General features: G+C 44.0%; 1 protein-coding gene across 1 annotated transcript in view; it reads left to right on the top strand.

The window, feature by feature from the left end:
- The window catches only part of LOC124805166 (cytochrome P450 6l1-like), a 169,149-nt gene that overhangs the window by 116,079 nt on the left and 38,552 nt on the right, over window positions 1-14,518 (top strand). The window lies entirely within an intron of this gene.

Below are 14,518 nucleotides of genomic sequence, written 5' to 3'. Positions count from 1 at the left end.
CAACGCAGGAAGCCAATTAAGCGTTGTATTGTGGGTGATCAAACACTTCCCATCGAAAATGCTGCAGGAGACTCTTATTGCCCCTGCAGAACGCGCCTGAAAATTGTCTTGAAAAAAGAAACACATGACATTTACGTTATGTGGACTGAATAGGTTCAAGCGAAATCTCTCACCATGTTCACACACTTGGCGGGAGACATTGTTGTTTTAGGCATTTCTACGTGATCACTTTGCGCTCTGAACTGCAAAGAGCGACGTGAAGATATCGACAGGCACACTAAAGACACTGCTCAACACATCTACTCAAAGCTCCATCGGATTTTCACAGTGGTTTCCATTTCGCACCTAATCGGACCTTGCTTTCCGAATACGCCTCGTAGCTATGGATGGTCAATAAAATTATCTAAGCTACTAGCGCAATATTTACTGGCACATTATGCTCGTTATTCTCACAAGTGCTATCTTATTAGAAGTGGAGGGCCAAATCTCATACGTCATATGTCATGTCATACAACATATACTATTAGAAATTACAGCACAAAATCCGAACTACAAAAGATCATGTCGGGCCTCTTAATGGGATGTGCCAGTCAGTCTATGAAATAAAACAGTACTGATGTAGTAACGAATACGTCATGTGGTACATTAGACCCAGTAACAAATTACATAAATCCTAGGTCATACCATAACAGCTGTGCTTATACTATGATATGGCAGCTCTCTGTATGTGTGCTAATGGACGCAATCATCTACACTGTTGTACTGTTTTTGCGCCATATTCGTAGAGAAGTACGATGTATACCTGCCCACATGTACCAGCCATGTAGTAAAATGTGAGATGAAGCTTGAAGCTTAAAACATGTATGTAACTTGGGTTATAAGGTATATGTGTATGCGAGAGCTTGTATACTACTGATGCACAAACCAATCTCGTCATTTTTGAACGCGCAACAGGCGCTAGAAAATGATCCATGTTTAAAATTGGCTAATTTCATGGATAATAAACAGATTACAGCCTACTTGGCGCGTGTTGTCATCCCAAAAACACGTTGAGACTGTGGAATCCCACAAAAATATTTTTAAAAATGTCCATGGTGTGAGAACTTTATGGCTACTCGTCATCATCGATTTCTTGCAAATTTCTTGTATATGCAGGGCTTGCAGTAAATGAAGGTGACAGAAGTGGGAGGTCCAGATGGCCAAAGTTTAGAGAAAAATAGCTTTTTTACCTTTGGTTTGGGGACGCATGAGCCATTAAAGCTTACATTGTAAGTTTTCACGGCTGGTACTGATATTTAAAACTACCAGGCTAATAGGCCGTGGTCGATGTATAAAACTTTGTCTAATGAACGAAATTATCTCATATATATCGGATATTTTTCCAGCAGATATTGTGGAGTTATTTAGACACTGCTTCACGACGACCTATTTTCAATGCAAAAAAATGGCTCTGAGCACTATGAGACTTAACATCTGAGGCCATCAGTCCCCTAGAACTTAGAACTACTTAAACCTTACTAACCTAAGGACATCACACACATCCATGCCCTAGGAAGGATTCGAACCTGCGACCGTAGCGATCGCGCGGTTTCAGACTGAAGCGTCTAGAACCGCTCGGCCACACCGGTCCGCCATTTTCAATGCAATAATGATTTTTATGAACGGAATGACGGGGTGGATATGGGCAGGCCTCTTAGTCCGGCTGTAACCAATTTGTTTATGGAGAACTTTGACCAATGGTCATTGCAGACTGCCACTAAAAGACTAGCCAGGTGTTACCGCTGTGTCGATGATACTTTCGTAGTATGGACACGCAGTGCAAAGGAATTGCATGCATTCCTGATACAACTCAACAAAAACAATTTACACTGCTGGCCACCGTAAATGCAACACCCTGAAGGAAGCATCCGAATCGAGTGAAATTTACACCATGAGTTTTCAGCGGTGAGATATGCAACTGATTAGAATTTCAGCGCAGACGCACATCACGCGCGCCTGTGGCGCCACCTCATAGCGCCATTTAAGGCTTGGCGATTGCGACGAGTGTACGTTCGGCACGTGTGTTTACCTTGTGGTTGTTTCACAAGACGATCAGTTATGCCTCGTAGACAACAGCGAACATCTTTTGATCAAGTATCCGAGTTCGACAGAGGAAGGATAGTGGCTTACCGAGAATGTGGATTATCATACAGAGAAATCGCTAGTCGTGTTGGACGAAACCAAACAACCGTAATGCGGATATGTGACCGTTGGATGCAGGAGGGTACGACGGACCGACGTGGTCGATCGCATTCACCTCGGTGCACCACTGCACGTGCTGATAGACAAACTGTGCGCATGGCAGTGACGGATCGCTCAGTGACATCCCGAACCATAGCACAGCACATTGCGTCCGTAGCGCATCATCCAGTGTCTGCGCGTACCATTCGACGCCGTTTACAGCAGAGTGGTCTGTCCGCAAGACGTCCATTGCTTCGTCTACCATTGAGGCGGAACCACAGACGTCTCCGTCGCCAATGGTGTGATGACAGGCGGATGTGGACGGCAGAATGGAATGACGTTGTCTTTGCTGACGAGGCACGCTTCTGTCTGCAGCACCACGATGGTCGGATTCGAGTGTGGAGACACCGTGGAGAGAGGATGCTGGACAGCTGCATTATGCACCGCCACACTGGTCTTGCACCGGGTATTATGGTATGGGGCGGTATTGGATATTACTCTCGCACGCCTCTAGTACGCATTGCCGGTACTTTAAATAGCCGGCGCTACATATCCGAGGTGCTGGAGCCAGTTGTCCTTCCTTACCTTCAGGGCTCGGCCACAGCCATATTTCAACAGGATAATGCGCGACCACACGTGGCACGCATTGTCCAAAGGTTCTTCGTCAATAACCAGATTGAATTGCTTCCCTGGCCGGCTCGCTCTCCGGATCTTTCGCCGATAGAAAACATGTGGTCCATGGTTGCTCAACGAGTGACCCAGATTACATCCCCAGCTGCCACATCAGATGATCTTTGGCAACGTGTGGAAGCTGCTTGGGCTGCTGTACCCCAGGAACACATCCAACGTCTCTTTGACTCAGAGCCGAGACGTGTGGCAGCGGTGATCTCCAACAATGGCGGCTACTCTGGCTACTGATTCTGGCAGGAACCACATGTCACAGACGTCTGTAAACGTAATCATTTGATACTTGGTCAACATGTTATCTACAAAATAAATTTTGTTGTGCTACCTCTTGTCTTTCTTGGTGTTGCATTTACAGTGGCCAGCAGTGTACTATGAAGACAGAGAATAATGGCCCAGTGAATTTCTTGGATGTGTCTGTTATGAAGCGAGGGGACAGGACATTGGGGCATAGGGTATACAGAAAAACCACACATACTGACCACTGGCTGCACAAAGATTCTAACCAACACCCCTGACAAAAAGGAGGTGTGATTAAAACTTTGGTGGACAGGACGCACAAAATTTGTGAACCGACTTATTAAAAAGATGAAATTCAACATCTAAGGTCGACATTCAAGAAGAAGCTTTATTTGAACAAGGAGATAGATCGAGCACTTCACCATAAGAAGTGAATCAGGTTCGACGAGGAACGACGGCCGTGAAAAGGAAAAATTTTTCCTTCTGTTCATTAGTACGATTACTTATCGCATTCTGAAAGTGTTGAGCAAGTATGGTGTGGAAACTACCTTCAGACCCACCAGGAAGATAAGATCGGCAAAAGTTATATGACATCCTTTGGTTACACTGGGTGTATATAAAATTCTTTGTAGTTGTGGTCTGGTCTATATAGGTACCAAAAAATAAGTGTTAACACCCATCTGGTTGAACAAAAGAGGAATTGTCGCGTGGAACATACAGACAATTAGGCCATAGTGGAATATCTTTTACCAAGAGGGTGACTACGAAATTAAATTCACTGAGACGAGTATCAATATCTAAACATCACATTATTATGCCTTTATGTATAGAGAGACTATTGAGATTTATAAGCACTACAATAATTTTAACACAAAAGGGAAAACTTGATTAATTTATTACCACCTACCCCCTCCCCTTAACCTATTGCTCTGCTGAGTGGATTACGACCACCAGAGGTTGATTTGTGACCCCCTTGGGATAATCCACCCTTCCAAGAAAAGCCCTCTACCCCTTACCCTCCCACTCCTCCTCTCCCAACCCTCTGGGAAGCTCCAAAATCCCCCCTCCCACTCACCGATACAAGCACACTTTCAGGCCCGAGTTATCTGAATAGCCCTCCTCCCACCCCATCAGTTTCATTGACCAGTTAATTAAATTGATCAATTAATTAAATCCTCACTTCCAACCTCGATCCCTTCTCCCCTCCCCCACCCACAAATTGATGGGAAAAAGACTCAGTTGTTCGGCATTTGGAGGGAAATCGATTACAGCATATGGAATATTGTTTAAACAGTTTCTGATAGAAAAGGCAATCAGTGAAATGTTGTCTATTTAAACAATTTATGGGTTAAAGGACGGTGTACGAAATATAGTTTATTTGTGTATTTATTTAAAGTATTTGGCAGGAAATCGATTACAGCATATGGAACATTGTGTAAACAGTTTCTGATAGACAAGGCAACATGTGGAATATTGTCTATTTAAACAATTTATGGGATACAAGGCAGTGTTTGAAATATAGTTTATTTACTTAATTAAATAATTTGTCGGAAAATTAACTGCTGTGTATGGAATATTGCTTATTTAAAGATGTCGAGGCTGACAAGGCAGTAAGCAATATTTAAGCAATTACATCGCTTTCGTTTCCGACCTCAGAAGGAATACCGTCAACATAACCCACCACACATAATTACACTGTTAAAAATCTTTGACACTGACCACAAAGCATTGCGCGCCCACGCCCAAACTTTGCCGGGCGGCCGCTTCGCGTGTTCCCGCATGTGCAGGCCCAAGGACCACTGTCAGCTGCTGTACAGCCAACTGTCTACTGTGGTGCACAGACCGGTTGTCATGCTAATTCCCAAACAAGTCATGGGTGGCGGCAACCGTTTGATGTTGATACTTGAGAAATTCCTCTTGAAACACATGCTCTCTCTCTCTCTCTCTCTCTCTCTCTCTCATGTGGATGCTTCCTGTTTGAGTAAACCATTGTATGCAAATACATCCACATCAAGATGTTACCCCACCCCTCCGAGCCCCCATCCCCCTCTCCTGCCCCCTCACCACTCATGCAGACTCAGTGTTGGTAGTCAGTACATGTCTTTCTTCTTGCACTTCCACTGCTGTTTAAACCTGTAGCGGATGGAACAAAGACATTCGAAAAGAAGCAGATAGTGTCTTTCATGTGGTACACTAACCCTACCTTTGTCCTGAACAAAACAGTGGATACCTGGTAAAGCCCCACAACTGTGGATATCTTGGAAATATCCCCTCACTCTGTGAGACTAATTTACTAATTAATTGAATCAATATCCTCTGTGCACAGCCAGTTTTTTTCTTGCATCCTGTCGGTGGATACTAGGACTGATATATTTGGTGAGATTCGATCCCACGCTACCCGGCTTCCAAACCCTACGCTTCCCCCTTCTAGATTTTTGTTCCTAGCCTCTTATTGGTGGATAATGGCACAGTTAGATCATTCGGTAGGAAGTCCATTACGTTCGAGGTAGCTGAAAATTTCAGATTTCAATTCAACTGAATGCTGTGTCCTTAAAAACATTACGGGAGGGGCTTGACGGATGCTTGCTTGCAGGACAACTATCTGAAACAATAAATTGATCAATCGAGGAACTAATGTTGCGACTGTGTTTCTGAAGCGGTATAGAATTCGTAAATTGGTTCTTTCCGCTACATTTGGAAGGAGGAGGAGGAGGAGGAGGAGGAGGAGGAGGAGGAGGAGGAGGAAGTACCTACTGTGTGATAGGATAGAGACAACAGCAAATACCACTGCAAGACAGTTGAGAAGCCCTGAACACGACATACTTGAACCACGACCCAGTTCGTAGCAGTAGTTGTCATGGCTAGTTGTCATGGCTAGTTGTCATGGACTGATGCCAACAGTAGATAATTTCTGAACCATAACTGGTTTAGTAAATCTAAGACGTGCTCAGCTCAATGTTCGTGAACCAGAAATTAAATCACAGATAAAAATGCTCTCATATGTCAAGTTTAAATAAAAAGGTTGCTTTACAATAAAACACCGTCACAGTGAGGACAATAAATTAGGAATGCAGAGGTTATATTGGTTGTTAGACAGTCGCATAACCAGGATCAGTTGTAGGACAATATTTTGGTTCTGACATTCAGATTTAGTCTGAATTTAATAAGTCATTTATTTGTTCAAAATCTCGAAATAACTTAGCAATTAAATGAAGATAAAGTCACGACAAAGCTGACTGAGAATTATGCTCTAATGCAACGAGCACAAACTCGTCAAAATATTGAAACACAAAGCTTTCTCGAAGCTCAGTTTAATCAAGAATGTTTCGCTAACATTGTGAGGAGGTACCTAATCTGCGTGGAAGACTGCTTTGGAAACGCTACAAACTTTGAAATTTTCGCTGATGCGAAGTAAACGAGTTCAAGAGCCACAGACCAATACAATTAATCAGGCAACTCAAGCTGCATACCAAAGCGAGAAACTTGTGAGCTGCCTAGAAAGTGCATAGCACGAATCCAAAATGCGACTTTTACTAAAATCTAGAAAATGTGTGCTGGGATGCGCCAGTTAGTATCGAATAAAGACAGCCGAGATGACGTGACTGTAAAAGGCAGTATCCGATGATCTCTGGACCACGAGGGCCCCAGATGGCTACCCCACGACAAGCGCCCGAAATTCTCCTCTAAATCTAGCTCCTGACTTTTAAAAAACGCCACATGGAGGAGAGTACATCCAGCCATTGCCACAGTAACTGGTATTCGATTAATTTACGTGAATACAGAGAAATCTTGCATAAAATTTCCTTCCTTGGATTACAGAAAGCATCTCAAAATACAAGAGGTTGGGATCGTCCGCTAGCCATGTTCCAGTCACTGATCGAGCCCTTTGCACCTAAACACTTTGGCAGCCAAGACTGAGTCGATTGGGTAACAAGATTTGAAGGGAAAGGCAACGAATTTTCTCATGGTTACTGAGCAGCACCATGTTGGCCTGTTCTTACATCTGCGTACAAAGAGGTGAATTCATCATGCATACTCATACTCTAAGGACTTGCAATAGCTTAGGAGCAGCTGCCTTCAGAGGAGAAAGCAGCACTCACCAGCAAAGTGAGGACCAGGGGTTTATTGCAAGTTCTTCCACGAGCTGCAGCGCCCTCAGGACCCTCTTACCTTCTACACGGCGTTTGCGACAAGCCTCCTGTGGTCAAGGCACACATGGCCTCGCTCATTTCGTAACAGGATAATTTGGAACCTTCCTCCAGAGAAAGCAACCTTTGCACTTTCCTCAAAAATAGTAAAGAAATGAAAAACTAAACTCCGCCCGAATAGGTCATGAAAGCGCAACTGTACCGGCCGGCCGCCGTGTCATCCTCAGCCCGCAGGCGTCACTGGATGCAGATATGGAGGCGCATGTGTTCAGTACACTGCTCTCCCAACCGTATGTCAGTTTACGAGACCGGAGCCGCTACTTTTCAATCAAGTAGCTCCTCAGTTTGCCTCACAAGATCTGAGTGCACCCCGCTTGCCAACAGTGCTTGGTAGACCGCATGGTCACCCATCTAAGTGTTAGCCCAGCTCAAGAGCGCTTAACATCGGTGATCTGACGGGAACCGTTGTTACCACTGCGGCAAGGCCGTTGGCAGTCAAGAAATGAAGAGAAAGGTAATAAAATATTGCTCAGCGATATGTCACTATCACTTCACAAATTCTTAAGTTGTTTTCAGCGTGTTGACCGATGTAAGAGGAAGTTTTGGTCCGGTACTTTCTGCAGACATCACTAATGTTAAGAATGGGAAAACTCGTAGAAGCAGACTTTGGGGAAATAGGAGCTATTTCTAGCACATACATGCACCAAAATAGAGAGGCTCAAACGATAATTTCGTTCAGACTTACAAAGAAAGGTACATCAAATATGTGATTAATTTTAAAGCGAAGTACAGATTTGGATTCGGACTGCAAGACAGATGACGAATCAAACGACTCTTATCACAGGTTGACCACATGCATAATTTGGTACCGTGAGAGGATCATGCAATTTCTCAGTGTGTGCTCAGAATAACTTGACCCATACCTGTGCAGAGGCCACACTAAGGGAGGGGACAGTAGTACTGGTGAGCTCTCCAGTGTGGACGGCAACTGCACGACAGGTGAGGGGAGGTTCGACACCTGACGCTTACTCACGAACACACAACTCATATAAATTGTAAGCTACACGTGGCCAACCTCCAAATTATCGCCTTAACAGGCTAGGTCACCACCAGTATGTCCCCAGTTCTTTGAAGTTTCAACATCTGATTACCTTACATATGGGCTATGTATTGAATATTTGGTGTTAAGCATGTAAGCGGGGAAACGTTTATAAAAGGTGTGAAATTATGTTTCAAGTTTGTTGGAAGTCGAAAAGTGCTGTCATTCTCAAATACTGGATGAATATAATTGGGGTTATTTGTGCGTTTGAGCTACCCTGTCTCAAGACATATAGCCTATTTCTAACTGTAATACTGTGTTTTAAACCATTTACTCTCTATACACATAAATGATCTAATAGACAGGGTAAGCAGCAATCTGTGACTGTTTGCTAATGACGCTGTGTGTACGGGAAGGTGTCGTCGTTGAGCGACTATACGAGAATACAAGATGACTTAGAATTTCGAGTTGGTGTAATGAATGGAAGCTTGTTAAAAATGTAGAAAAATGTAAGTTAATGCAGATAAGTAGAAAAAATAATCCAGTAACATTCGAATGCAGCATTAGTCGTGTGCTATTTGACACAGTAAGGTCGATTAATATCCAGGTGTAAGCGACATGAAATAGAATGAGCATGTAACGATTGTAGTGGGAAAACAGAATGGCCGACTTCAGTTAATTGGAGGAATTTAAGTGTGGTTCATCTATAAAGAAGGCCGCATATAGGACACTAGTGCGACCCATTTTCGAACACTGGTCAAGTGTTTCCGATCCACACGGGGCGGATTGAAGAAAGACAACGAAACAATTCAGAAGCAGGCTGCTGGATTTATTACTTGTGGTTCAGTCAACACAAAATTTGATCACAGAGATGCTTCGGGAATTCAAAGGGGAATCTCTGAAGGGACACTACTGAGAAAATTTAGAGAAGCGGTATTTGAAGCTGACTGCAGAACGATTTTACGGCCGCCAAGGCAAATTTCGCGTTAAGACCATGAAGACAAGATAAGAGAAATTAGGGTTCGTATGGAGGCATTTGCGAGTGGAAAGGAAATGTCTACTAATGGTACAAGGTGCCCTTCGCCACACAACTTATGATGGCTTGTTGAGAATGTATCTAGATGTAGATGTAAAATGTATCTATATGTAGATGTAAAATTATACCTCTTAATGAGTAGATTATAATAGCATTTAAAATATTTTAATTTGGTCAATAACTACTGTATATGAAATATTGAAAATCAAATTTTTATTGGCCCCGAAAGCCATTAGAGAGGCAAGCTGTTGTGGAACTATGAACCATGTACCATGAACTGGATTTGTCGGTTAGTAACATAGATAATCAATAACTCGACAAATATAAACGTCCTAAGTCAATACATTCTCACTATAGTACTGAAAAATAACTAGCCCCATTAACATAGGGTCAACCTAAGCAAAAGGAGTCCGACTGTACGCTGTCATAAACAAAAAGGGGTAAAAATGTAGCCTAGTAAAAACTGTGGTTACTATGTTACTTGCAAGATAAAACAAAGAATGTCTCCTGTGGAAATTATGTGTCAGCCCCCTACAACCTTTTCATCATTATTACCAAAATATAAAACTTTCTTGTGCTTTTTCTGTGTGTTGCAAAATGTTAGTGAAATCCTAGGAGGTTCTTGTAGCTGTTGCCCTCTTTCTTTATTCCCTCGGTTCTTGCAGCCCTCTCAGGCACAGTTTGTAACATTCCCTCTTCCGACATAAGCTTCATGACAATGGATGATTTAACATGTGTGTGATTATGCAGAATGGTTCCTCCATCAATGGAGAGCGGAAATTTTGATGCCATTCCAAGTAGTAGAAATATACAAATCAAGAAAAGTTTTGCATCACCCCGTTTCCAAGAACTTCTGAAGACAGAAGTTGACTGTGGATATTGTATCACAGACACAGTCCCTTTGACTGTTCAGAGATGCCACTAAACCCGCCCAAAGATGTAAACAACCATGCATGAGCAGCGCCTATTAGACAGAGGGAGTCCGACAGCCGATCAGTTCCAGTCATTCCATCAGGAAGAGGGTACACGGCTTGTGTTGTCTGTAGTTCAACGATGCCTAGACGGTCAATAACGCGGTCCGATCGCGTTCGCATTGTTACTTTGTGCCAGGAAGGGCTCTCAACAAGGGAAGAGCCCAGACGTCTCGGAGTGAACCAAACAGAGAGACAGGAAGTGTCGATGACATGGCTCACTCAGACCGCCCAAGGGCTGCTACTGCAGTGGATGACTGCTACCTACGGATTATGGCTCGAGGAACTCTAACAGCAACGCCACCGTGTTGAATAATGCTTTCTGTGAAGCCACAAAACGTCGTGTTACGACTCAAACTGTGCGTAATAGGCTGCATGATGCCCAACTTCCCTCCCGACGTCCATGGCGAGATCCATCTTTGCAACCACACCACGCAGCGCGGCACAGATGCGTCCAACAACATGGCGAATGGACCGCTCAGGATTGGCATCGCGCTCTCTTCACCGATGAGTGTTGCATATTCCTTCAACAATACAATCGTCAGAGACGTGTTTGGAGCCAACCCGGTCAGGCTGAACGCCTTACAAGGGAACCTCCCCATCGCACCCCCCTCAGATTTAGTTATAAGCTGGCACAATGGATAGGCCTTGAAAAACTGAACACAGATCAATCGAGAAAACAGGAAGAAGTCGTGTGTACTGTGAAAAAAAATAAGCAAAATATACAAACTGAGTAGTCCATGCGCAAGACAGGCAACATGAAGGATAGTCTGAGCTCAGGAGCGCCGTGGTCCCGTGGTTAGCGTAAGCAGCTGCAAAGCGAGAGATCGTTGGTTCAAGTCTTCCCTCGAGTGAAAAGTTTATTTTCGCAAAGTTATGATCTGTCCGTTCGTTCATTGACGTCTCTGTTCACTGTAATAAGTTTAGTGTCTGCTTTTTGCGACCGCACTGCAAAACCGTGCGGTTAGTAGACGAAAGGACGTGCCTCTCCAATGGGAACCGAAAACATTTGATCGGAAGGTCATAGGTCAACCGATTCCTCCACAGGAAAACACGTCTGATATATATTCTATACGACACTGGTGAAGGCATGTGCGTCACATGGCAGGGATATGTTGTCGACCCACCTAACTTGTAGACTTGGCGAATGGGTAAAAAGATTCTTCTACCTTGCCCGATTTAGGTTTTCTTGTGGATGTGACAACCACTCCCAAAAAAGTGATGAAAACATAAGAGTTGGTCACATTAACTGCAACAATCACTCTCAAAAAAGTGATGAAAACATAAGAGTTGGTCACATTACCTGCAACAAATGAATGCAACAGTTTCACAGTCCCACAGTTTTCCCTGTGCTCTGTCAAAACATATGTTTTTAACGTTTTCAAATTTTTCCGTGTGTAGACCGTCAGATCCTGCATATGTCCAAGCAAATCTGAGTATGTCCTGGAATTTTGGAGAGCGAAGTTGATTATGTGTGAGTGCGTGAAATTTGATAATTGTCTGAAAATAAAAAATTAAACTTTTCGCTCGAGGAAAGTCTTGAACCAAGGACCTCTCATTCCGCAGCTGCTCACGCTAACCACGGGACCACGGCGCCCCTGAGCTCACGCTATCCTTGATGTTGCCTATCTTGCGTATGGACTACTCAGTTTGTATATTTTGCTTATTTTTTTCACAGTTCCACACAACTTCTTCCTGTTTTCTCGATTGATCTGTGTTCAGTTTTTCAAGGCCTATCCACTGTGCCAACTTATAACTAAATCTTAGGGGGGTGCGATGGGGAGGTTCCCTTGTTAGACATACTGTCCAGCGAGTGCAACAAGGTGGAAGTTCCCTGCTGTTTTGGGGTGGCACTACGTGGGGCCGACGTACGCCGCTGATGGTCATGGAAGGCGCCGTAACGGCTGTGCGATACGTGAATGCCATCCTCCGACCGATAGTGCAACCTTGGCAGTATATTGGCGAAGCATTCGTCTTCATGGACGATAATTCGCGGCCCCATCGTGCGCATTTTGTGAATGACTTCCTTCAGGATAACGACATCCCTCAACAAGAGTGGCCAGCATGTTCTCCAGACATGAGCCCTACCGAACATGCCTGGGATAGATTGAAAAGGGCTGTTTATGGACGACGTGACCCACCAACCACTGTGAGGGATCTACGTCGTTGAGGAATGGGATAATCTGGGCCAACAATGTCTTGATGAACTTGTGGATAGTATGCCACTATGAATACAGGCATGCATCAATGCAAGAGGACGTGCTACTGGGTATTAGAAGTACCGGTGTATACATCAATCTAGATCGCCACCTTTGAAGGTCTCGCTGTATGGTGGTGCAACACGCAATGTGTAGTTTTCATGAGCAATAAAAATGGCGGAGATGCTGTTTATATTGACCTCTATTCCAATTTTCTGTCCAAACCTTTTTTTGATGTGCGTATAACAACGAAAACGATTGAAGTGTACAGGTCGCCTGGCGAAAGTCAACTAAGGTAGCAACCCATTAGGAACGGAGATGGGCACCCCCAGCGCGCTGTATGACAAAGTGCATCCGCGTAGGGGCGTTTTATGAACTTACCATTTTCGCATTTGGACGTTGTCAAACTGCATAGTCAATGCGGACATCAGCGCACATTTTTGTGCTGTATGAGCGTTTTGAGTGTTGAGTAAAGTGTCGAGTTCGCATTCTGAAGACATTCAGTTGTTTTAAATTTTTCTGGATTCGCCTGACTCAAGTTGAAGCAGATCAGCTCGTAGATATAGAGAAATTTTTTTTTCTGTATTGGTATTTCATGACCCCCGCTCCCATGTGGGTGAGGGGTGGATTGTCAGCAGTACAGTCAACCCACTCTTCAGCCAATTGACAGCAGAAATTAAATGAGGCGAAAAAACAAGAAACAGAAAATTGAAATATTACAATGGTTCAAATGGCTCTGAGCACTAAGGGACTTAACTTCTAAGGTCATCAGTCCCCTAGAACTTAGAACTACTTAAACCTAACTAACCTAAGGACATCACACACATCCATGCCCGAGGCAGGATTCGAACCTGCGACCGTAGCGGCCACGCGGTTCCAGACTGTAGCGCCTTTAACCGCTTGGCCACACCGGCCGGCAAATATTACAATGAATTTTAAACTTTTTAAAGGTGAAAATAAAATGGAAATTTTTATGTATATGCAAGAGATACATCATCTTGCACTTTAAGTTAAAAACACTAAGATAAAAGGTAAAACTAAACATTTTAAGAGCACATTTAGAAATATTTGAGCATGACGCCAAAACGCTGATATCTAAAAGAAGCACTTTCCTGGCACTAAAAGGTGGAAGGACCTGCCCTAGGATAGGGTGTCTGTTGTTGAAAGAGAACAGGTTGATCGGCGAGCACGGTAGGAATGTTGTGATATAAGGATGGAGGACGGATGCACAGTATCGATGGGGAAGGAGTGGCTGTTGGTTCAGAAGAGCGGATGGAGTAGAGATGGGTAGGGGTGGTTGGGAAAAGGGTATTGGTGGAGAAAGAAAGGCAGATGGGGGAAAAAGGCGTAAAGAAATGTGGATAAGGGAGGGAGAGGTAGCCCTGATGAGATGGAATGGGTGGGCTGGACTGACAGCTGATAGGATGAGTAAACATCAGAGTGGAGGTCATAATATGGGAGGGGGGGTATGATTGAAGTTTCTTTGGGAGAGTATGTGGAGGGTGTAAGGTGCAGGGTGGGTGAGATGCGTTGGTTAAGGCGCAGCACCGTATGACGACTGGAAAGTAGAGGGGAAACTGTAGGATTATTCGAGTCGAGTTTGCGGATAGTGTAGATTGTTTGGAGGTGTTCAGTATGAGTGAGGAGAGGTGGAAATTTGATGAGTTCGTGCAGAATGCTAGTAGGAGAAGGTAAACGGAAACAGAAGTCGAGGCGGAGTGCATGGCGTTCCAGGATCTAAATGGAATTGTAGAACTTGGGAGGGGTGGAGAACCACGCAACTTTAGCACGGTAAAGGATGGGCCGTATGATGTAAGGGAGTATGAAAACAACTACTGCCTTTACAGTATCAGAGTGCGGTGGATAAGTTATTATGACCGTGAAGGGCAGAATTTAAAAGTGATTTCCTGGGGAAATATTATTGCACTGATGCTGTGCTGTGGAGGCTCAGTCATCAGTAACAGATGAACAACATCTGTGGC

The sequence above is a fragment of the Schistocerca piceifrons genome, chromosome 7, assembly GCF_021461385.2.
Source record: "Schistocerca piceifrons isolate TAMUIC-IGC-003096 chromosome 7, iqSchPice1.1, whole genome shotgun sequence".
Taxonomy (NCBI): Eukaryota; Metazoa; Arthropoda; class Insecta; order Orthoptera; family Acrididae; genus Schistocerca; species Schistocerca piceifrons.
The sequence above is the reverse complement of the archived record's forward strand: the minus strand, read 5'-3'. Positions and strand labels throughout refer to the sequence as shown.